Raw genomic sequence first — 24,255 nt, 5'->3', positions numbered from 1 at the left:
AGCCATCCTCCTTTCACCGGTGTGATTTTATTTTTAAAAGCAGTTCTCCTGGCCGGCTTCTCTGCCCTCAGCCGATTACGTAAAGTAAACTATTGACATATGCAGACCAGTTGAGGCCATTTCTTCTGTATAATTCAAACCTTGTTTTAAAAGTGAAGTTTTAACATGTTGTTCTTTCTGAATATTCCACAATATGTGCTTTCACGTTTGGTTATATAACATTACATTCTTTTACAATAATAAAGCTGAGTGTATTTTGGAATTGTTCACAGACTGAGGCAGTTTAGCAAATGGGACACATCCAGATGTGAAAACGTTCTGTGGCTTGGCTAGACATGTTACTAAACCATTTCTCAGACATCCAAATGATGCTTAGGATGAATTTAGATTTCCTTTCTGAAAGGGATCTAGCACTTTCTTAGTATGCACAGAGAAAGCCATCCTATTTATGATGCTGGGATTCTGCAGTTAAATGCGATTTACCAATATTTAACTTAATTCACTAATTGTTAAAACTGCTCATAAGATTAATTTAGGTACTTATATAACCTAATGGCCTTGATACAGGAGAATATATAAATAAATAATAATGATATATTGAATCCAGTGTCTTCAAGCTTCAGACTAGGGGAAGAGATGACTGGCACTCATGTGTCAAGAAAACCCTCTTTGGTAGATTTTCATGTATAGTCAAATTGCTATGATTTTTCTAGATTCACAGGTGGGTACTTAAACATAAGCAACAGGGGGATCTACTATTCTAACAGAAAAAATAAAATAATTTGTGAGTTTGTGGGGCTTTTCTGTTTCAAGAAGCTGATGAAGGGATGTGACATAAGCAGGGCTATTGCTATACATCACCCTCTTGGGTGGAGGCGGGCAGCCTATGTGCTGCAATGAAACACCTCTTTCCTCTGAAGGCATTTTCATGATCTTGTGGAACAGAAAGTCACTCAGGCCAAAGCTGTGGTCTGCATCCCCAAACAGACATTTGAGAAATCCTACATACCTCTGCCAAGAGTGTGACATCGTTGACATGAGTCTTGGCACAGGGGATCCCTTGCCCAGATACATCCATTGTCTCTTTCTGCATTATCGTGTGTGGCCATCCCTGCTGCAGCTACGTGATCTGCACATTCAATTACTACAGCATACTGCTTCACCCTGGCCCTGTACTGCCATCAGCATAAATTTAGGCTTATAACCTTACAGGGTAGATCCCAGGACTTACATACATTGGTCTTGTATTGTCTCTGCACAAGGAAAATTTCTATGGACTTCAGGGATTTCATTACAGCCTCTGTGTGCCACATATTTATCTGGTCACTCAGTGTATCAGCTACCTGGCACTTCATTTGTCTATTGCCTGGGAAAGTGAGAGGACTAAAAGTTCTCCACTAGGATCAAATAATCTGCTTCAGTTGGCTTATTCCAATCTCAGATTCTGGTCTGAATCAGTCAGGACCCGTCCTGTTAACTCAACAGCGTTTTTGCTGGTATGAAACAATGGGTCTATGTCAACAGTGTGCTGGTCTGGCTTTACATCACATTGAAATCAAAGCAGTCATCATGTCATCAGCCTGTAGAAACCCAGTGCTGAGTTCATCCACAATAGTTATTTAAATCTGCCTTTTTTTTTTTTTTTTGAGCTGACTTTGATGGAAAACTCTGGGCTGACTGCCTTTGACTTTGCTATTTTATGTTGTTTGTTGTTTTGCTTCCTGGTTATTATTGATATCCCATCATTAGCCAAATACTTTCTAACCACAAGAATTAGTGCAGCCACAAATTTTTTTTTCTTTTTTTCTTATTTCTTCCTTTTGCTTGTAACTTATGAATATTTATTTATAGAGGTCAAAATCACAAAGTGTTTTCACCATTTCCCTGCGTATAGGCCCAATACAGTGATTTACCAAGCAACCAAAGACTTCAGATTTATTACCTCACAGCATTTATTGGTTTTTTTTAATCCACAGAATTCTTATTTATCCATTCAAAGAATCATCCCGGCACAATTCAGTTTATTGCAATGGTGAGATTCTAATTCAAATGTTGAGCTTTGGCTTTCTTTATCAAAGTTACTGTTTTCCAAATATGCTTATCTCCAAATACCCTTCATTTGCAGCTGCAAGATATCTGGGTGGGAAATAAGAGACAACTTAGAATTGTGTGCCAGATCTGCTTTTTTTGCAGATGTGCCATGTACACAGAACAGCCATCTGTCCTTGCCAGCAGTAAGAGATGTATAGTAATGTCTGCACTCGGCTTCACAATGCCGAAAGCTTTCTTTCCAAGGAAAAAAAATCTGGACGTTTCACTGCACTTATATGGTATTTTGTAGCCCTAGTGCTTTAGAGCCAAAGGAAATGTACATGTCCAAGAGAGTTTCTGGATACACAGACAGTATTCTTGGAACTAGATTTAACTGCAATCATCAGGGAAATCACTTTGTTGCACTCCTTATGCTAGGATAGCCAATGTGCAATGCAGTGTGAGCCTCCATACAGAGCAGAAACCTTTCCATTCTTTCTGAAAGCAACAATTTCATACATGATAGATTGATGAGCAGTACATACACACAAAAACATACAGAATTTGGTTCTCTTTACAGTTTATCTCTGGGAAGCCTCACACTCACATGTCTATTAATCTATCAGGTCTGTTCTGGATACTTACAGTTCTGCTCCAGATCTGCCTCAAGGGTTGAGTCATCTCACAAACATCAGGCATCTGTAGCATAGATGTCTACAGCTAAACTAGGCATCTGAATTGCCTTTCATAGTCACTGGACAGAAACAGGCATTTGCAGGGACAAAGGTTAGGGACCTTTTTATTCAGAACTGGCCTGTGTTAGAGATCTAACCTCCATGAAATGGAGTTTGTCCTAAAATCCACTTAATAGATCTTTATTGTCTATTAAGGAACCTTGGGTAACCGACTCAGATGTATACATAAATGATACAGTGACATCTGAGCCCTATCCCTTCTGTTCAAAGTAAAACCACCCTGATTTGACATCTCCTGTGGATGTGTAGTGTGTTTATATTCCATCTAACTAAGAGAGACATTTCAGCCTTCACTACCAAACCTGTTTATCACTCTTCTCAGCACTGTGTGCTGTACATGATCCTACTTGTCACTCAGCCCCATACACTGGGTATCAGTTTTGACTTCTTTGACCTCTCTTGATTTAATTTAAATACACACTGTCTCAATTGTTTGGGTTCCTCTAGGATAAAGCCTTTCCTATGCATCTCACTGGCAGACATTATGTGCGAGCTTTAGGTCTTTTTCATGAACAAGCTCCAGAAACTGTCTAAAATCAAACTACTTAGAGTATGAAACTCATTGATAACTTTACTTAGAATATGGATAACTTAACCATGTACAATCCACATACTACATGCATAGCCACATCTACACTATTATACCAACTTCCCCTTCAGTGCTCATCAAACTTCAACTGTATCTCCTCACCTTCACTGAGGTCCACAGCTTTTCTGTCCTATCTCTTCCTGTCATCTGTATTGAGAGAGTGGCTCCTGCTTCTGTCTCATTTTTGACTTTTTTTTTAAAAATATATTCCTGTTAATTATCTATGAACCCTGTTTATGGTTCTAATTCAGATTCCTTCTTGCAGCTTTCCTTGGCCCCGATGTCTAGAAAATACCTGGCAATACAGGCTATCTGACAGACTAATGCAGTTGCATTGTTTCATCCCTCTCTATATAGATCTATTTGATTTTGTCTTGTATTTAGATTCTAAAGCTATTTGCCCATGTGTATACAGTTCTTAGATCAACTTCTGCTGAACCACTATAGTATAGAAAGTAAATAATAATACTCAGAGACTTATTTTGTAATATTCAGGGTAAATAACATTTCACAAAAGCTTTCTGGTGGAGATTTCCACTGTCTTCTTTCATAAACACTAACACTGTGCTTCTTTTGTTAGAAATTCTTCATTCTTCTTGTTTTGATTCTTTCATGCTTCTAAGTTTGAAAAGCTTCAGCTAGGTCCTGAAGCCGACACACTGTTGCAAACATGCACTTCTTTGGTAAAATTCTTGCATTTTGTTTGTGTCTGTAAAATACCAGTTTTAGAATAAAAGATTATGACTTTTTTTGCTCAAATAAGGAAGAAAACTTCCAGACTGTAACAAGTTTCTACCATTCTCCTAGACCATAAAGGGTTACACTTCAAGTGGACGTCGGTGAGACAAGATTCATTGGTAGTTTTGTTGGATCAGCTGGTATAGCTTGAAAATTAGACAATTTTCCAAAATATATCCCTTTTTATGTCCCAAATATGTCCAAAACTTAGTGTATATAAAATGTCTAACATATCTCACACCACAGAAACAAGAAACAGATAAAACACAACAGGAAAGGAGTAATATAGAGCCAAGCCCTGAGATACCACCTCATTTGGTCTAGAAAGAGCACAATCAAGGCTACATCAATAATGTATAGATTATTTTTTCCAAAGGATATCATTCTACTTAACTAGATGGAATTTTAGAAAATAGGTATTTAAACACCCATAAGGAATTACTTCAGAAGAGAAAGAAAACCTCCACTGATTCTGTGGAGTAGCTGACAAGTGCTATCCTAGCCTGGAACCCACACAGAACAGTTACAGCTGTGATTAAGTCTTAGGAGATAAATATCCTTCTTTGAAAATGTCCTTCTAGACCTCCTATCCTGCCCTCAAGCAACCCTCACCTTTGAAACTAGGGTGCTAATTACAGAGGTGCGGTTTCTTCAGGTCTTCTATTTTGTATGATGTCTCATTTTTGTGCTATCTCCAGTGAAATCTAGGTGAGGCATAACAGGTGGAAGAATTAAACTGCTGCATGTCAGTAACTAATAATGCAAATATCTATAAGATGCAAGAATTAATTATTCACTGAACTTATTTTTCCCAAAGGTATGAAAGTTGAGCACTGTCAGGAGGCAAAACCAGTCAACTGGAGAATCAGCCCAGGTACCTGTCATCATTAAACGTCTATCTATGCCTTGTTAAAGCATTTGGCAACACGGACTGTGGCTGAATGGAGCTGCTCAGAAATGGATATAGGTGCTTCATCAGGATAGAAATCCAAAAGCTCCGTCAAGAAAAGACAAAACTGCATCTCAGTGAAATCAGTCAGCATTCCTTCTGAACTCTGCCAAGATTTCTGAGGCACCTCAACAGCTTTGCCTTATCTTGTGTGTCCTGTTCCTCTGGATAACTGTTTTCTGCTTTATGCTAAACATGCCTTATGTGTTGAGAAATGCTGTTGATCTGGCATGGTGCCTGAAAACTTTTGCAGATGGGCAGGAATGTTTTATTCTGATAAAGAAAGGGCTGCAGACGCAAATATTGCAATTCTCAAGAAAAAGGGAGGAGAATATCTGGTGGAATGGGAACAACCCTTCTTTTCTCACAGACAAGGCACCAGCTTTACCCACTATTTCGTCTGCGAGAAGCTGAAGAACCTTCAGCTCAGTGATTTATCATCTACATGAGTAACTTTTACGAGAGACAGTGAACTTATCTGATGTTAGTCATTTGATTGCAGCGATTGCTGCTGCTTCAAATCTGTTGATCCTGACATTTTGGCAACATCTGTGCACAACTTGCTCTATTACAGCTCCAGTACTGTCACTTTCCTTCTCTCCACCAATGTTTCGATTTGATGCAGTGTCTGTGCAGCACTGTGAAATCTGTCACCTTTATGTAACACAGCAATGTTCCAAAAAGCAAATCTTTTTCAATTTATACTTGGAAATTTCAGTCTTTATTTAACAGGATTCACTCCACAGGGGCCTATTCACATTAGGCATGAATGTGGTCTGAGAGGAAATAAAGACTGTAATATTAAGCCCTGAGTTAACCTTTTCTTTTTTCTTTTACAATTGTAAGATTAATAGCCTTGGATTGCATTGCATCCCTTTACTACGCTCATAGCAAGGCACACAGGACCAAAATGAAACCATCCTAAAGTAAATGTCTAAAACAGAGTGGATGACTGCTGCTGCCTCCTCCACTGATTGCATGTGGACTCCGAGGGGATTAGCTGAGACAGAGTCACCTCTGCTATGGACATGAGGCACTGGGGGCAATGAAGCCCATCTAAATTGCCTGAAAATAACTCAAAATACTCAAGCAACTGTGTTCCAGCACAGAGTACCTATGATGACAGTTGTCGTAGGACAAATGTCTCTTTGTTCTGCCAATGAATATAGTTTGTCCCTGTAGCTCAAGCAGCCTGAGCAGCCAAGCAGATAGATCAAGATTCAAGATGGTTCTATGTGGGCCATATTTATTTCTTTCTTCATCCCTGAAAACCTAAGGAATACGGGTACTAGTTGTTCAACTAGAGCATATATGTTCGGATTACATCTTTATTTACATCATCACATGTTATTTTGTCCCACAGAACAGGGTACAGGAAGATTTCACAGGAGGATGGAATTAGGGCAACCTTCCATCTGGCATCTGCTTAGCTTTCCAATCTATATACATGATGTTTTGAACAGGATATATAGGAAATATAACTGGAAGTTGCCTGAGAATCCTGTTCATGGTGCAGTTAGGAAATAGAGTGGAATGGTAAAAGATGAGAAGACAGTGCAAAGAAATAAGCTTATTTTTTGGCATCAGTTTCCTTCTCAAAACATGCTGGAAAATGGCAGAAAAAATGAGGTTGTCAGCAAAGAATAAGGAAGGAAGTTACAAGAACATAGAATAAATGGTAGTATGACTCAAAATCTGTGTATATTCACTGTAAAGCTTTGAAAGAGTTTAAGATTCAACGAGATACCAATAAAACTATATAGCACACTTGTCAATGCTCATCCAGTGTTTTAGTGTTGAGAGGACAGGGGAATTAAAGCTTGTGTCTGCAAACTTTAATAATGATCTCTGAAAAGGAGCATCAGCAGTGTCTGTTTCATTTAACCTTTTACTGCTTTCTTAGGTGTAGAATAGGCATTGTCAGCCCTGTGGTTGCTTTAGTAGCAGCTCCTGGCTGGAAACAGATCAAGCTTCTCTAGCTCACACTTTCCTCCTGAATGCCTATATCATGCAGATGATAGAACATCATGTAGGACATCCTCTAGTGTGTGCTGATTCATACTTGCAAATCCATATAGTAGAGCTGTTCCTGGTCTTATCCACTGTAATTTTTCTGGAGCAGATGGCCTGCATGCAGAAAGCAGAAGTAGAAAAATGCATTCTATGTGAAAGTCATATTGGTAGAACAGATACTTTCATTCTATATGAAAGTCATATTGGTAGAACATCACACTTAAATTCAAAGTGTTATGCTTTATGTTCCTTGCAAAAACCTATGTTGGCCTTGTCAATGGTAAGTCTGGATAGCCTTGGAATGCACATACATGTCTAATTTTTCACAGAAACATCTTTAAGTACTGGTCAAAGTGATACATACATTGTGACTGTAAGTGTTCTACCCAGAAATGTGGAAATTCAGAAAGCACTTATTTTGCCTAGTTGTGAGTGTTTGCCAGTTCTCATCCTCCCAGGTGAGAACTGAGAGTCTCTGTGATAGTCAGTACAGCAACACTAATTCAGTGTCATTTCTGGATTCTTTCTATGTAAGAACAAAAGGAAAAGCTCTTCAAAAGGATAAAAGTCTCTCAAACTTTTCTGCTGTGGAGTCCTCCAAGTGCTAACCATATCAAATTGCCTCCTTTACCTAGCAGCTATCTCCTGGTATATCTTCCAGGATAAGTATCTGGCAAGTACATACGGCCAACTGCCCTGGAGTCCTGTAAGTCCACTTTTAATTCCCCCTCCCTGGGTCTCCTGGGGTCTTTTCTCTCAGTCCCAGACACACACCTTACTGTCTTAGACTCCACAGGCCAGCAGCCCATTTGCCTGATAGTCTATAGACAGATGTTCTCTGACAGACCCAGCAGTTGGTGGAAGATGTGGCCATTGCGGCCTGTGTCATCACGTCTCCCCATCAAGGTGGTTATTCTTTCTTCTGTTTTAAAGTACCAACTCCATGGGTTTCTTCTGGCAAAGCAGTGAGAATGCTACCTAACTCATTTGAGTGAAAAAGAGACAACTTGGCTTAAAAAGTTTAAATAATTCATTTTCACAATCTAGGTCACTTTGCCAGAGATGGGTTTGGAAGTGCTTACATGAACAACTCAGATGACAGATATGAGGAGTTGGGAATACATAGAAGAGAGGCAGCAAAGAAAATTTGGGAGTGATAATTTTTTCCAGTGTCACAACTGAATCTAGAGGAAGGTATCAGCTCATGAACTGAAACTGTGGGCCACCCAGAAAGAACTGACATACACAGCTAGTAGTGAAACCATGCTTCAGTGTCTGGGATACTGATTAAGCTACAATTCAAAATGGAATGACACACTAAAAAGAAGATAAAATATGACAGATCCTTACATGTCTTTTGAAAAGGAAATTTATATCTCATCCTTACATTATAGTACTCTGAACGAATCCATCAATAAAATGAATCGGGAAGTATCAGGAGACAGAAAGTTGGACTTGAATGAGCCTTTGAATAAGGAACAGCTAAGCTATCCAAGAGAAGTAAAATACCATTGCAGGCCAGACTAGAGAAATCAGCAATTACTCCACCCATTTACATCACAGCCAAGAGTTAACAATGAGTAGCCAAAAGTTTGGAGTAGAAGCTGCAATGATCAGCACGGCCTTGCTGTGCAGCCAAAAGACAGGCAACATCCCAGTCCTGGCAGCTTGGTGTCCTACTACAGCACTTTTCCTGTAATAATGTGTTATACAGACCTGGCAGTGATGGTGGGGACAGTGTCACCTATTCAGTCACAAATGCCAGAAGCAATGCTGTTCCAAGATCTGTTCTGAGGAGAATGATTAAATGAGAGAACAAATGCTCTTTCTATTTGCCATGATTCTTCCAAAGGAAGACCATCATAAAACACACACACCAATAAAACATTTTCTACCCAGACTAAACTATTGCTTACATAACAAGAAAAAAACCTTATATTATTATCTGAAAAATTGCCATCTGGGTGCTACTCATATTATATTCCTTGTTTGAAGTGGATATATTAATGAATGTTCATTTCTGAGCTGGAAAATGTGAGAAGTAGGGAGGCAAAACCTGCAGACTAGCCAGTATTATTTAAGGAAGGAGAGACCCGGAGACAGAGCAAAGAGTTTCTGAAGGAATATTCTGGAATAATGTGCTCAGCTTGGCCACTGTGTTTAATAAAGGATATAGCTGAAAGAAAGAGGTTGAGAGATGGGAAGCAAAACTCACATAAAAATGGAAAGCCATGGGTGTTAAAGAAAAAATGCTGAAGCTTAATTTTAGAAGCAGGACAATGAGGGAAGACCATGATGAATTGCATGAAATGAACACTTAGAAGAGGCACATTGGGATTCTTCCATTCATGTGCTTTTCACAAGAAGCCATTCACTGAAACAGAATTGCAGTGAGCATGAAAGGAAGGAGGGAAATGTTATTTCAAACACTGTACAACCCCCGTTGACTTACAAGGTGAGAGATTAGCTGGGCTGAAGAAAGTAATTTCTGATTTTTTCATGAGTATTTTCTGTGTATTCTCATGAAAAACGGAAACATCCTCATTTAAAGGAATAGAGATGAAACTGTGGTATGGAAGAGATAAACACCCTAAAATTCCATTGCATGAATGTAGCCAAACTGTAAGTGATACTACTGGGGAGAAACAACCAACCATAAGTATTCATGCACCCGGTTTTATAGAATCTGGCAGTTACCGTGGGTAGGATGCTAGACAAAATAGATCACAATCCCAATCCAATATGATAATTTGTAAGTGTAAACCAGCACTTTGGTGTGCATCATGATTAAAGATGATGTCAGAAAACTTTAGACATCTATATTTTATTTACCTTTGAGTGCCAACAGCATGAGCTGCTTAATCTCGATGCAGTGTTTGTAATTTTTTTGTAAAAGACCTTCAGGTCCTCCCTTTCACTACAGTGACAGATGAAGTGCCTTGTGCTATAAGGATTACATGGGAAAATGCATGTAATAAAGTCCTTGTCCTCAGATGTCTCCAAAACAATACGGTCTTAATATGAAAAGAGGCTCCTACTGAAGGCAGAATTTGCTGGGGGTTTTTGATTGTCTTCTTCTAGACTTTTCATCTTTGCAAACTCAGCACAGTGTTGGACTCTTTGATAGAATTATGGTATGTAATTTCAGCCGAGAAGGTGCAGAAATCCCGTGTGTATAGTAACTGTGCGTGTATATGCATTTAAAGTTAGGCATATCTGTAATTGCTGAGAAATTGTAAACCCAAGTACAATCTGGCATTAGCACTGGGCACACTCCATCAACTCTGAAATAAGGTAAATAACTCTGTTTTGATTGTTTGTGGCAGCTGGCTGTATCCCAACATCTATTTAAAAAGAAAGTCATGCCAATATGAGCTAGAGTAATTCCTGGTATTATATGAGAAAACAGAGATATATGAACTATTTTCTTTACTCAACAGCTTTTGAGACTTCTCCTTCTGGAGGATGTGTCACCAGCTTTTGGTAAGGAATTTATCACTTTACAGATTGCTATGAATCAAAACTACAGTGAATATGAAATGAACATGCAAAGGGAGAAGACAGATGATCATCACCAGCAGCCTGACGGCCAGTGCCTGTTTAGCTGCTGTGGGAATCTGTGTATGAGCATGAGTATCATTAAGATATTACATTTTCTTTAACTGTGAAATGACATTCCCTGGGTAAAACAAAACAAAAGCTGGATTAGCTGATCACCACTGTAACAAGCCTCAAACCAAAACAAAGCAGTCTTTCTTTTTCTTTTCCAGTATTTAAACATCTCATTGTCGAGCCAAGAGTAAAATAACACTGTTCCAAAGAAGTCTATACATTATCCTGATGTGCAGCAGCTGAAGATTTAATCAAGGTTGCTAACTGGGACCTGCTCCCTAAACCTCTGGCCTTCTGTTCAGTATTTAACACAGTGGCTTCATTCCAGCTGGTATGTTCAGGGACTCCAAAAGTATGCTGATCTCCAGTTTTCTTTGTAGTCTGTAGTCCAAGATGTAGGCTCATCCAATGACAGTTTGAAAATGCACTCCTAATATTATGTCTTCCATGCGTCTGTATTGTTTTGACTTTATAAATTTTATATATCAGATGGTCAGCTTTGAGGTAGCTTTAGGTCTACAGATGAATTGTGAGGATGGCATTGAACTGTGGTGTTCTGCTATGAGGTCAGAGAAACTTCAGGTTGTGACTCACAGTCACAGGGAGATTAAAAACGTCTGTAGGGGCTGACACCTATAATATGAACACAGATTTCAATGTCTTCCATTGTGTTGACACTGGAATTTGTCCAGACCCTTGATGAGCTGGTTCTGGGCACCAAAGCAGTAGGAAACTGCTTTGGGGGAATAAGTGAAAGTTTTCTGCAGATTTATTGCCTTGGAGAGGGTCCTCAAGGCTCCTACGAGCATGAGAGTTGGCACTAGGAACAAGATGGGATGACATAGCCAGGGATTAATCGGGCTACCTTAAACTGTCACCGAATTGTGACCAGAGTTGGACAGCCACTGTGGGTCAGAGCCTCATAGCTGTGGATGGAGACCCTTTGCTGTGCTCAGCAGCATTAGCTGCTGCTCTCCAGCTTCCTCCTTTCATCAAATGGTGTTGGTGCCCAACATCTGCTCATAAAGCTGCCCTGTTGGGTCCCAGTGAGCCAGGACACTTCCCATTAAAGGAATTAGGCAAACCAAACCATTTGGGACTGAAATGGGCTGGGAGACAGGTCTGCCAGCAAACAGGGGACAGTCACCTCCAGAGGAAAAATATGGGAAGAGGTCTGATGAGCTGGCACACAGGATACTGGCAGCAAGCACTCCTGCCTGTGGTCAGAGCTGTTTACAAAAATCATGCTGGTTTCTACTCTTAAACAGCTGGCAAGTTTCATATTTGAAAAACAAAAAAACTAAAAAAACCTACAAAAAACCAAAACAAAGCACACACACACAAAAAAGCAAACAACCCCCCCCAAACAAACAAACAAACAAGAGACAGACCTGTAGGTGGCTTGATAACAACATTTATTCTTACAGGAGAGAAATACCAGGTTTCTCTAATTTAGTGAAGAGAGACATACTAAGAAGTGATGGTAAGAGCTGGAGCCAGGCAAATTTCACAAGAGAAATAAGGCACAATTGTTCAACTGTGAGAGTGATTAACCAGTGGAACAGACTACCATGGGAAGCAGTAGTTTTTCCATTTCTTCAGGTCTTCAGCTCAGGACTGGATGTCTTTGTGGAAAATACTTTTAATAAACATGAGATTTTGGGCTCAACACTAACTAATTCAGTAAAATTCAGTTGTGCTTATTAAACAGGAGGTCAAGCTGGAGGATATAATACCCTTTCTACTCTTAAAAATCAATGAGGTGTAAATGAAACAGCTATTGAACTCCACTATGGAACTGGTTAGCAAACACATTCCTATGCTTTCCTTGTCAGTGGCAACGTTTTGGCTGGAATATTGCAGCTCCTGGTGTCCAGGACAGCATCTTACTCCTGCTTAACCCTCCTCTGAGGTCAGCCTGTCTCTGTCTGAAGCCCTTTAGCAATGATTATCTCAATTCAATGTTCTTTCTGTCTATTTCACATTGTGTTATATAAAATCAGAACTACAAATTATGGGAAAAAGAAGTATGCTTTAGTGCCATGTGAAAGGTAAATAGAAAGAAGCAAATTTAGTTAGAGACAGCAGATGCTACATGTGAATGAAGGCCGAGTAACAAGTTTTCTATCCAGTCTTAAATCTGCAATTTTCTCAGCAACTCATCTCAAAAGCTCTTTGAGTCCTTAAAAACCTGTTGTTTTTTTTCTTTCTCCTGAAAATAATAAAACAACTCTTAAAAGAGCACTTTTCCTCAACAGGGTCCAAAGTCCATCACTGAGGAAACCATCATTAGTATTTGCTTCAGGTTTATAGATGGAGGTGAAAAAAGTGAGTTGCCCATAGCTAGTCAGAAACTAGTGAGGATGATCCTGCTGTCTATATCTCAGACAAGATTACAAGTATACACATATCTTTATTTTATTTCAAGAAACCAAATTTATTTTCCTAAAAGGGTTTTCTGTGGCTGTATTTGGATAATAATCCTGAAGAAGGTGGGCTAAGGGATGCTCTTGCTCATAGTTGGATCTGATGATTTCTGCCAAATACAGTTGATCAACAGACAACATGCAGTTAAAAGCTGTAAACATTTCTGGCACCCTCTGGAGTGCCATTTCCATCCACTGAACATCTTTAGATGTAGTTAAGATGTTAAGAATCAATCTGTAGCCAGTAGTGTGTAATGTGCATCCCAACAGCAAATGGGAGATCAGGTGGGAGAGGAGTAGATGCAAAGTGCCTAGTGCTCAGTCTGAAACTCAGGATGCAGTTGTACAGCTGCTCTGCATGCACAAAACTGATGTCTGTGTGCCACTGGCATATTTACATGAAACCATGATTAGGAACGGTCAGCATGTACGCACTTGGACTGTCTGTGCACTTGGCTACACATTTTAAAAGCAAGCCTTCAGTCTGAAGATGAACCAAAATTTCTACCATTGGTTTACAATATTACAATACTTTTTTCATCCGTGAAAGAGTTACAGCAAATATCCAAGCATTGGCCATGGCACACAGAAAGGATCTTGAAGGCTCCACAGTTTTCACAGTCATTTTTTTTCTACCAGCCAACTCTATAAACCACTTCCCAGCAATAAGCCAACATATACACTGTGTGAAAACATTAACTCTTTAGTTTCTCAAGGGTTATCAGAAATATGTAGCTACTCTGAGCTCAAATCTTACCTTGGCCCTAAGGGTGAAGGAAATGGGCCAAGAAGACTTTCCCCTGATTGTGCTGCTGTGTAATCTGTTGGGCTATTTCATTCTCTACTGTTCCTTCTTTCTTCCTTCTTATCTGCTCTGTGCCTGGAACATGTCCATATAGAAGGAACTTAAGAAGCCATTGGCCTTATACAGGATCAGTTATGCCTAAAATATTCCTGACTAACATTTCTCTAACCTTAAAGCCTCCATATACCATCCTCCACAACAATCTATCCCTATTAATTATCTATCCTTATGTTTTTCCTATGAGTATACTGAGTCTTCATTAGTGTCATTAAAGCCCATTGCTTCTTCTCCTGTAGAAAAGAATTTAATTCTTCAATAATGACTTTTCTTTTTTTTTCATGCTTGTTATCATCTCTCTTCTCAGTTTTCCGTTATTTAGGGTAAGAAGTTCCAGTTTGTCTCATTTTTCCATTGCAGGTATGGTTTCAAACCTCTCGTCATTCCTGCTGGTTCTTCTCTGGACACTTTCCAACAGAGACAAATTATTCTTGAAGTGTAGTGCCTGGAACTGGATATACAGATAAGACATTAGCTGCAAAAGTTGACATTATTCAAGTTTTTATCTGTTATAATCCCCTCAGTCTCCTTCCTGAGGCCTGGTCTTTACTTCTATGTTCTCTGTCCCATGCTTGTGCACTTGAACATTTCTGCCTAAGGGCAGTACTTCGAATTTACCTCCATTAAAAGCTATTTTCAGACCCTTTTAGAAATGCGTCAAGAGCTTTTGGAATTCTAATCCTATACCACAGTGTATTTTCAGTTCCCTCCCACTTCTTTATCACTTCCATGTGGAATGTGTCCATTTTCCATTCCAGAAGCTAAACTATTATTGAATAGATTGAAACAGACTTAACTTGGTAATGCTGCTACACTAATAAAGGATGGCAGCAAGGAACAGTGCAATGCAATCGTGGCAGCACTGTGCTAGTTTGGTAATGCCCAACACAGAGACAGACCAAGTTTTTCTTCTCAAACATTTTAAGGTCTTCAAGTGGAAAAGTGGTGCAAAGACATCCTGGGCCATAGTTTAACCTGTTATTTTTCAAAGCAGCATCAGTTTATGTCTTCTGTTCCCTACATTCCCTTTGGCACCTGTACCCCTGCACAGCCTCTTCTGTCAGGCCGACACAACTATTCATGTGGCCTAGTGGTAAATCAGGTTTGGGGAAAACTAAAACATCACAAAGAGAAGAAGCGTAGCTCACAGACAGATGCCTGCTCTGAACCAGGCCACCACAGAGACTGTGCCCACACAAGGAAGGGGACAGGAAAGTGTGCTGGAAGCATATGCTCACAAAGGGTTTAAGAAAAACTCAGCCTTTGTTGCTGCTTGGAGGAATTGCCCATGCACCTCTCTGCTCTTGTTTTTTCTCTCTGATGCTGGCCATAGTACTTAAAACTACACTGTTCTTTTTGGCTTGGTTAATTTTCACTCTGGTTGGATCCCTGATTTGTCTGACCACAAAACAGGCATTGGACATAGGAAAGAGGTCCCTGAAAATGTAGTTTCATGACTGGCTTTCATTGAGATAAAATGATGTTTTGGCCCAGAAACGTTTCCTTTACTGTGCCTTCCACAGCTCAGTGTGAGGCTGTGTGACTGATAAAGGACATGGCAAGTACCAGCAGCGTGTCCTGGGGCTGGTACTTCAGTACCTCAGGTGCTTTCTCTTTTACTAAGGGCCTTTCATCTGCAACTCCAAACCTGCCTTCCGCCCCCAGCTCTGTGTCCTCTCACCCTGGCTGCCTTGGCAATTTTCCCCAGAGCTCCTGGAGCAGTATTTTTCCCTTGTTTTTCTCATGCTGTTTTTCTCATGCTGTTATTCTCATGACCTTGCACCTGCAAACCCCTGATAGTGTTCTCAGCAGGTTCTCATGGGAAGCGACTGCCTCCAGCGTGAGAATCATCCCTTCTTCCCCCCTTTTCCTACCATTTTGCTTTCGGTTTGCATTTCAGGGGGCACACAGCTTAACAACAACCCAGCGTGGAACACCCACAACATAAGTGGTTACAAGCAATAGCATTTGTGTGTGTTCCAACAAACATTGTATCATTGCTATGGTAAAAGCACTAGGGGGGGCACCTGGAGAGAGTCCAGGAGAGGATGCTTTCTGAGGACCCTCTCCTTACTTTTTTCTTAGCTGGCCATGTAGAAGAGCTCTTTCTTTTCTCTCTTTCAATCTCTCCCTCTAGCTTATTTTCACTCTTAGATTCAATGTACGCCTTCAGCTATGAGCCCCACTAATAAACCTTTGTGCATGTGAACTTGTCCTCATACCCTATGTGGGTTAAGGCATGGAAGGCAAGAATCCCCCTGACAGCCTCCTTGCTTTAGCAAAACCACAGTCCTAAACTAGTTCTGCAGCATCATGCAGGGGACAGTGCAGCTCCATGCAGTTTAAATGAATGGGTTTAACTGGTGGGTTTGGCATCTTGTGTAGTGGAGGGAAGGGAACACACGGCTGAGGCAGGAGAAAGAGCGACAGTGGAATGGCAGCTACACTGGATTAGAATAGCGTGAAATCATATTCTAAGTGGGAAGAAAAAAACATAAATACCCAAGACTTTCCTCTTTGTAGAGAGATAACAAGTTTACAAGAACTGATGTGACCAGAGGAACGGTTCCAGCACTGAAAGCTGCCTGTCACCACAGAGACAAACAGCTCCTGGGGAGCAGGGTTCTTGGGAAAAGAAAGAGCAAGAGCAAAGTGATGAGGTGATAGGACACAGGAGCTGTTCCAGCAGCTGCTGGTGTGGACTGTTGCCCTCTTAGAACCGCTGGCAAATCTGCCTGCACCCTGTTACGAGGTTTCACAGCTACTTTGGAGATTTTCCAGTACAACTACTGAAAAATGAAGCTGAAATATGAGCTGAGAGAATAACCCATTTATTTAAATATAGATTAACCTTAGGTGTTGGACCATTTTCCCCAGCAAACAATTCCTGCACCAGGCAGCTAAAGAAAACCTGAATTACAACACATAACTATGTCTCTAAGGCATTTCTAAATCATCACATTTTGTTGCAGTTAATCATTGCACTGATGTTTTAGCACTGTGAGTAGCTTCTGAAGATGATGTCAACACAGTCATCATGGCTGTGTGTGTTTCAGTGGAAAATATTTTGGGCTAAGCCTTGTGCATGACTGTTTCAATAGAAAAATATTTAAGGGAAAGTGTATTGCCATGGTAAACTGTAGAAAAACTAGGGTGCTGCACGGGAAAAAAAGCCAAAGTTACATACAAAGGCAAAGGCCAAAGCTGCATTTTGCAAAATGTTATTAAATTATCCACGTATTTTTTGCATTAGCTGCTCCTTTAGTGAGTGATGCTTTCACAGAACAGACAATATGGCACAGGGCCTCAGTCTGTACTATCTTCTCCACAAATTGGCTGTGTAACAGGGTGGTTTATCCAGGAAGATTCCCCGGTGTTAAGGAGAGATCCAGGCCAAGAGCTCCCTGCCGAAGGGGTGCTGAATAGTAATGGAAGCATGGGGCTTTCCCGGATGCTCCTGACCTGTTGCACCTTTCCCAAGTTGAATGCAAATCTTTGTGGGGATCATCCTTCTAGTGTTTTTGGGAAGATATGGAGAAAATCCTAGGGAGGTAGCTGCACATACTTCTGCTCACTATACAGAAGCCAAGTGAAATACAGTTTATCTGAACATTAGTTTCTTATCTTGGCCTTTCAGATTCTTTGATGTTATGGTGATTTAGTACTTTAATATCCATGCTCCTACGAGTTAGTTCTGGGATGGTCCAAAATGATGGACAGCAGCCTTTAGCATATAGGACATTTTTAAACTGCTGCTGATACAGGCCACACCACCAGCCAAATTCCTGTTGATGGCAGAGGCTGCATCACAGAATCATTATTGTACTTTGTCACCGTGTTGGGCTGCAGTGTGGGCCTGCAGATCCCCCCATTTATTTCCACAAATTGGGCTCGAAATTCCCTTTGCAAATATGCTTCATATACTGGAATATGCTGGTCTGGTTCAGTGAGAGCTCCTCCACACACAGAACAAGCTATTCTGGAGGAAAGGTAACTTTAAACTAAACCAAAGGCTTTGTTCACATAAGCTGTGTGCCCATGAGGATTTATTTGGTGACAATAATGATTTTAGAAATTCTGCCTTTTTTCCTGCCACCTCCCTCTCTTCCCATCAATTGCTCTCGGCCAGTCCCTGCACTGTGCCAGCAGAACTGTTTGTGTACTTTGTGAACAGATAAGGGAACTGATCTAATACAACTAGGCAAAATGGAGAGGTGCTGTTTGTTTTCTTCTGCCAGTTCACTTGGCTTGTGTGATTCATTACACAGCTATGTAAATCACTGCTTGGCAGAGAACAAAGGGCAGGTGGAAGCAGGAGACATTAGGTGGATGGGGTGGGATGGGACTGCCCGAGCCACATCACTCCTGACCATGAAGCCACAGACTCAGATGATACTTTACTGACACTAATTGCACATTGCTGCCACTCTGTCATCATGGCAGCAGAGCTGTTAGAGTAGCATAGAGAGTTCAACACCTTGGGTCAAACCCTTTCACCCTTGATGACAAACCATGAACTTAAGTGGCACACAGGGGGATTTCAGGAGATTGCTGACCTATAGCTCACCACTACCATCAGGATGAGATCTTGTTTCTCAGCCATCTTTCATTCCTGGCTGCAGCTTCCTTTCTGGTGGTCATCGGAGAGTTTGCATTAGTCTGGTTTTGCCCATTAGCTAAAGAGGTAGGACCACGTTACTCTGCGCTTGATCAATTTTCTTCTGAGTTAGTGAGCTGAACCGTTTCATTGGTAGCCTTTTGAAAGCAGAGTCCATGGAAGTACACTGGTGGAAAACCAGAACTAGGAACATGAAGAAGGTTTGGAAAGGGAGGGGGGTGAGATATCCTTCCTTCAGTAGCGTTGAGCTGTTAGATCAATTCAGCTGTCTCATCTTCTGATTCAGATACGTCTTCCATTTTTATGCACGTTGATAGCTCCAGCAGATGATATGATGTATCCATATCATCTTGAACTTCTGCAGGAAGATTTAAATGTGTGAGCTGTTCCTTGCCTTCAGAGCATGAGTCAGCTCAAGGTCTGACCCATTAATCTTTCAAAAGTGAGAGAGGGAAAAGACTGCAGCCTTTTCTGGCTGTGGCATTCCTCTTATGCAAAAGGATGCTATGGGTTTCTGTGTCGATGCTTTTTCTTTGGTTTCTAGTGTTGCTGTTTTCCTAAGGCAAAAACTATGTTAGCTGTCAGACTTACAAATTCAACTGATGTTCTGAAAATCCAGCCATGTTTTCGGAATCTTAATAAAAATACCAGTAAAACAAGCCTCTGTAATTGGGGATGAACTGACAGGGCAATTGACAATACATGGAGCAGAACAGAAACCACCTCAGTTGCCATGTCTGTGTTTTCCCACTGAGCTAATAGAATTTAAAAAGATACTTTTTTTCCCCAGTTAATTCAGTACTCCCGAGGTATACACGCACAGAAAACAGTAACAACAAGAAACACTTCTTATAGAGCAGCTACAGGTATCAGGTAATTTAGGTGCAGGGCTATCACTGTAGATAGGTAAAATAAGGGTTACCTAAGGCAGCATAATATCGGGGCAGCATAAAGGCCAGGGACCCACTGTAAACGCAGGAGTTCTAAAAAGTCAGACTCAGCTGCTTCACTGAGTAACAGAAGAGTTTGAAGGCAACATGTATCGCCTGGGGAGAATACCAGTCCACGCTCCCTGCGGCAGTGGGAACAAGAAATTTGTTTTCCAGGGCTCTGCTCCTTTATGTCTGCCCACTAGCTCTCTATTCCATGTATCCTCCTTCCCCAGCACAGCACAGCCCCTTCATCTTTAAGACAGCAAAATTCAGTGCCACCCACATAGTTAAGAAAGCCCAAGCTAATTCTAAGACTCTCTAGACCATCACTATCTCCTACATTCTTTCTTACATATCCTCTACTGTGTAGTCTTTGATACAAAAGTACTGGACTACCGGGGCCATCTGATTGCCAAAATCATCACCAGAAGAGAGGAGGGTGGAGGTCTTTCTGTTTTATGTAGACTACTTGAAGCATATCAAGGAAGAAAGACACCAGGATGTCTTGACGAAGTTTTTAGAAACAAAGGTGTGAAGGTACAGCCTTGGCTGCAGCTAATACAAGACTGTAGAGATGAAAATCTTGAGAGAAATGAGCAAGTAGTAGAATCACAGCCCTGGACTTCAGGAAAGCAGGTTTTGGCCTACTTTGGAATCTTCTTGGTAGGATCCAAAAGGAGACTAACTTAGAGGGCATGAGGCCAGGGCAGCTGGTTGATCTTCAAGAACCTCCTCTAAGAAAAAGAGCAATCCGTTCTGATGTGCAGAAGACCAAACAAGTATGGTAGGAGGCCAGCATGGATGTATAAGGGACTTCCAGCTGAGCCCCACCACAAAAAGGAAATGTGTGGAAAGTGGAAGCACAGATGAGCTGCCTAGAACGAATACAGAGACATTGCTTGAGCATGCAGGGCTGGTGTTAGGAAAGTCAAAGCTCAGCTGGGAGATTAAACCAGCTGGGGAGGTGAAGGTTAACAGGAAAGGCTTCTGTAGGTACACTGGCAGCAAAAGGAAGGCTGAGGAAAATACTGGTCCACTGCTCCACGGAGCAGTGGGCAGACACAGTGACAAAGGACAAAAAAAAGGCTGAGGTACATAAAGCTTTTTCTCTAATGGTTTTCATTGATATGGTCTGCTCTTAGTCTTCCCAGTTCCCCAGGGTTAGTAGAGTCCATAGGAGTGAAGCAGTGCCCAGCACAGCAGTTAGGGAGCACTAAAGCCAACTGGCCATACCGAAAGCCACAAGACCAGATAGTGTGCTGGAGGAGATGGCCAATGTCATTGTGAGGCTCTATCATCTTTGAAAAGTTATGGGGATTTGGGGAAGTTTCTGGTGACTGGAGATGAGTAAAGGTTACACACATGTCTTCCAGGGGGGCAAGAAGAAAGATGCAGGGAATGACAGACTAGTTTACCTAACCTCAGTCCTGGGAAGGTGGTGGAGCAAATACTCCTGGAAGCCATGTCCAAGCACATGAAGGACAATAAGGTAATTACCAGCATGTATTTACCAGGTCAAATTGATTGTTTTCTACAATGTGATGACTGTGTGGACAAAAGGGGAGCTCTGAATGCTCTAAAGGTTTTGCAAAGCTTTTGATACGTCTTTCTATAATATTCCTACACTCAAATTGGTGTCATACAGCTGGATAAGTGGATTATAAGGCAGGTGGAAAGTTGGTTGGCCCTTGTTTCAAAGCGTGATCAGCAGTACAAAGTTCAGTCAGCTGCAGGTTACTAGTGGCATCCCTCAGGGATTGGTACTGGGGCCAGTACTATTTAAGGTCTATTATTGATGACCTGGATGATGCAACGGGGGCAATCACAGCAAATCTGCAGACAACCCTAAACTGAGGGTGAATGGTTGATACATCGGAGTTCAGGACTTCTATGCAGTGTCCCAGACAGGTTGGCAGAATGGATTCACAACAACTTCATACAGTTCAACAAAGCCAAATGCAAAGTCCTGCACTAGGGGAAAAATAGCCTTATGCAACAGCAAAGGTCAAGGGTCAACAAAGGAGCCTGGAGTAAAAAGACTTGGAGGTCCTGGTGTACAGTGAGGGGAACATGAGTCAGTAGAGTGGCCTTTAGGCAAAGAAGGTAAACCACACATGGGGCTGTTACTAACAAGAGTTATTAGCCAGTAAGTGAAGTGGTTCTTCCTCCCTCTTTGGCACTTGTGAGACCACAAGAGTCCAGTTCTGAGCTCCCCAGTAGAAGATATGCTGGACTAAACCCAGTAGAGAGACACCAGGGAGAGAAGGTCAGGGGACTGGAGCTCATGATGTATGAAGACAATCTGAAAGAACTGAGTCTTGGCCTTAAGAAAAAGCTAAGGAGAGAGCTGCCTAATGGAAGGATGAAAAGAAAACAGATGCACAGGGAAAGGATGAGGGGCAAATGACACAAATTGAAGTATGTGAATTTCTGACTAATTACAAGTTAAAAAAGGATTACCATGAGGCTAGTAAAACACTGAGAATAGGGGACAACAGTGGCTTCAAAACCATTTTTTTTTGAAGGTACTCATAACTGAACTCAATGAGGCCTTGAGGAACTGGCTTTAACTTGCCCTTCTTTGAGCAGGGGATAGAGATGATGAGCTTTAGAGCAGATTCTGTGCAGAACTGTGCCTGGAAGAGAATGAATGAAAGGAGTGAGACATTTACTTTCAACCCACACATATAAAAAGTATTTCAATGTCCCTGAATGATCCAGAAATATTCTGGTATGCATAAAAAACCCCAACAAACCCAAACCAGACCGTCTCTTAAGATCCCATGTCTTCAAGGCATTCCAGAAATGTTTTGACATTTATTGCAATCCTATGAGAACTCACATTTGGCAAAATCTCTCAAGTACCCACCATGTGCTTTTAAGATACCTCTAAATCACTACTTGAAACTCAGTGCAGACTTAAAAGAAGTATATTTTACTGTTCTCCCATTTTCCTCTATGCACTATGTCAAGGGCCCTATTGCTTCTAAGTTAATATATGTATGGTATTTATATAACAGTATTATAATAATTAAACAAATAATGAACTATAATAAATAAAATATTTTTTCATAATTTCCCTCTAGGATGTAAGAAATGCTTCTCCCATAACGCTGCTGAGAAACTGAGGTACAGAAAAGCACAGAGGCTTTCCAAAGAGAATCTCAGCAGAGCACAAATGTTTAAGCAAATTATCTGAACTTTCAAGCTTATGTCCAACCACACAACTAATTCTTTAAACAAACGCTTGATGAAGTGTGCTATGACATTTGGAAACTCCGTTCCCTGGTATACCTGCATTTCATGTATTTCAAGAAAGCAGAAAAGGACAAATGGTTTAGACTAAGAAGTGTACAGTGAGGCCAGCAGGATTGTCAGTGGTGAAAGAAGCCCTCTAGCATCTGGAAGATAGGAAAAGGCATAGACCGGCCCGGACACAGCAAGTTGGTGAGGGAGACTGAACTGGTTGATTTTGGGTGAGGAACCTTTCCGCATGCCAGCCAAGAAGAACAGGCTAGCTGAGGCTTTCACTTTCCTTATGATTTAGCTGAGCCTTATGATGTAGATGAGCAGTGGAGTTGGACATGCAGCTGGCCATCTGGAGCATGTCAGCTGGCAACTGCACAACGAAGGGGAGCTGTCTTCTCTCTGGTAGCTCAAGGGCACCCACAGGGAAAAGTTAAAAACTCTCACCACTGAAAACTTTGTGCCTGCCCTTCTTTCAACAAATGTACAGCAGTTGTGATCTAGTCTTAATTATAAGATACCCGTCTTTTTAGAAAACATCCTGTCATATTTCAAAAACAAGCTTGTGTATTTTCCCACAAACACTTTTATCAAAACCTTGATCTCACAGCACAGACCTGGGCAGAGCTTTTAATTGTAAACTACCATCCTTTGGTATGTAATGCTTCATTGGAGCCTACAGTGCTGCAGAAGAAAAGAGAGACTGTTTATTGCTAACACTATAGTACACGCACCATTTGAAGTGTATCTCTCCCTCTTTATCTCCGAAGTTTATGCAAGATGAAATTTTGCATACAGGGCACGGCTCACCTCTGTCACTGCCCTCAAAGCAGTTTTTGAGACTGGAATGTCTCCCTCAGGGAGGGAAGACTTGTTTCTGCTCCTACAAGAAAAGCAGATAAGATGCTGTGCCTGAGGGCAGATTACTTTCCCCCTTTGTTAGAAGACTTTTTTTTTTTGTTGTTTTGATTTTTACTGTTCATAATTATTATGACTCTGGGACCTGTGGTTTCTGAAATAAATAAATAAAAACCTGGCAATTGCAGTTATTTCATCTACAGCTGCAGAAGTAGCTTGCCAGGGAGTACAGAAGCAGGCAGCAGAGCAGAGCCTACGTTTCTTATCCGGAAACACTGTTTTCAGACTTCTGTGGAGCGAGCAGGAGAACACACAAAAAACCCCTTTAGGCACGAGGTCCACAGAGGGGCCGATAACACCCGTGGCGACAGGGGCTGCTTGTTTCTCTATCACACGCGTGCTCGGGCTGCAGGCAGCGATAGATAAGTGCCGCTCCGCTGCCGTGCGTTTACGACACGGATTACCACCAGGCTGAGGCCCCAGAGGGAGTGGGATGCCCGCGGCGGGAAGAAAAGGAAAGCAAAGGGCGCTATCCCAGCACTCTGCCCGCTCCGTCGCCGGCCCGCCCGGGCAGCGCGGCCGCTTTACGGCAGAGCCATTCCGGCCTGGCCGTCCGCGCTTTGCGG

At 41.4% G+C, this 24,255-nt stretch overlaps 1 long non-coding RNA gene across 1 annotated transcript; it reads right to left on the bottom strand.

The window, feature by feature from the left end:
* Nucleotides 1–22,141: 22,141 nt before the first annotated feature.
* Nucleotides 22,142–24,224, bottom strand: LOC135409425 (uncharacterized). Its single transcript, XR_010428184.1, has 3 exons — nt 23,805–24,224; nt 23,506–23,654; nt 22,142–22,161 (listed from the first exon to the last, which is right to left on the bottom strand). It is a non-coding gene; the product is annotated as an uncharacterized LOC135409425 (long non-coding RNA).
* Nucleotides 24,225–24,255: the final 31 nt, after the last annotated feature.

This window comes from Pseudopipra pipra, chromosome 2, assembly GCF_036250125.1.
Source record: "Pseudopipra pipra isolate bDixPip1 chromosome 2, bDixPip1.hap1, whole genome shotgun sequence".
In the NCBI taxonomy this organism is placed as follows: Eukaryota; Metazoa; Chordata; class Aves; order Passeriformes; family Pipridae; genus Pseudopipra; species Pseudopipra pipra.
The sequence above is the reverse complement of the archived record's forward strand: the minus strand, read 5'-3'. Positions and strand labels throughout refer to the sequence as shown.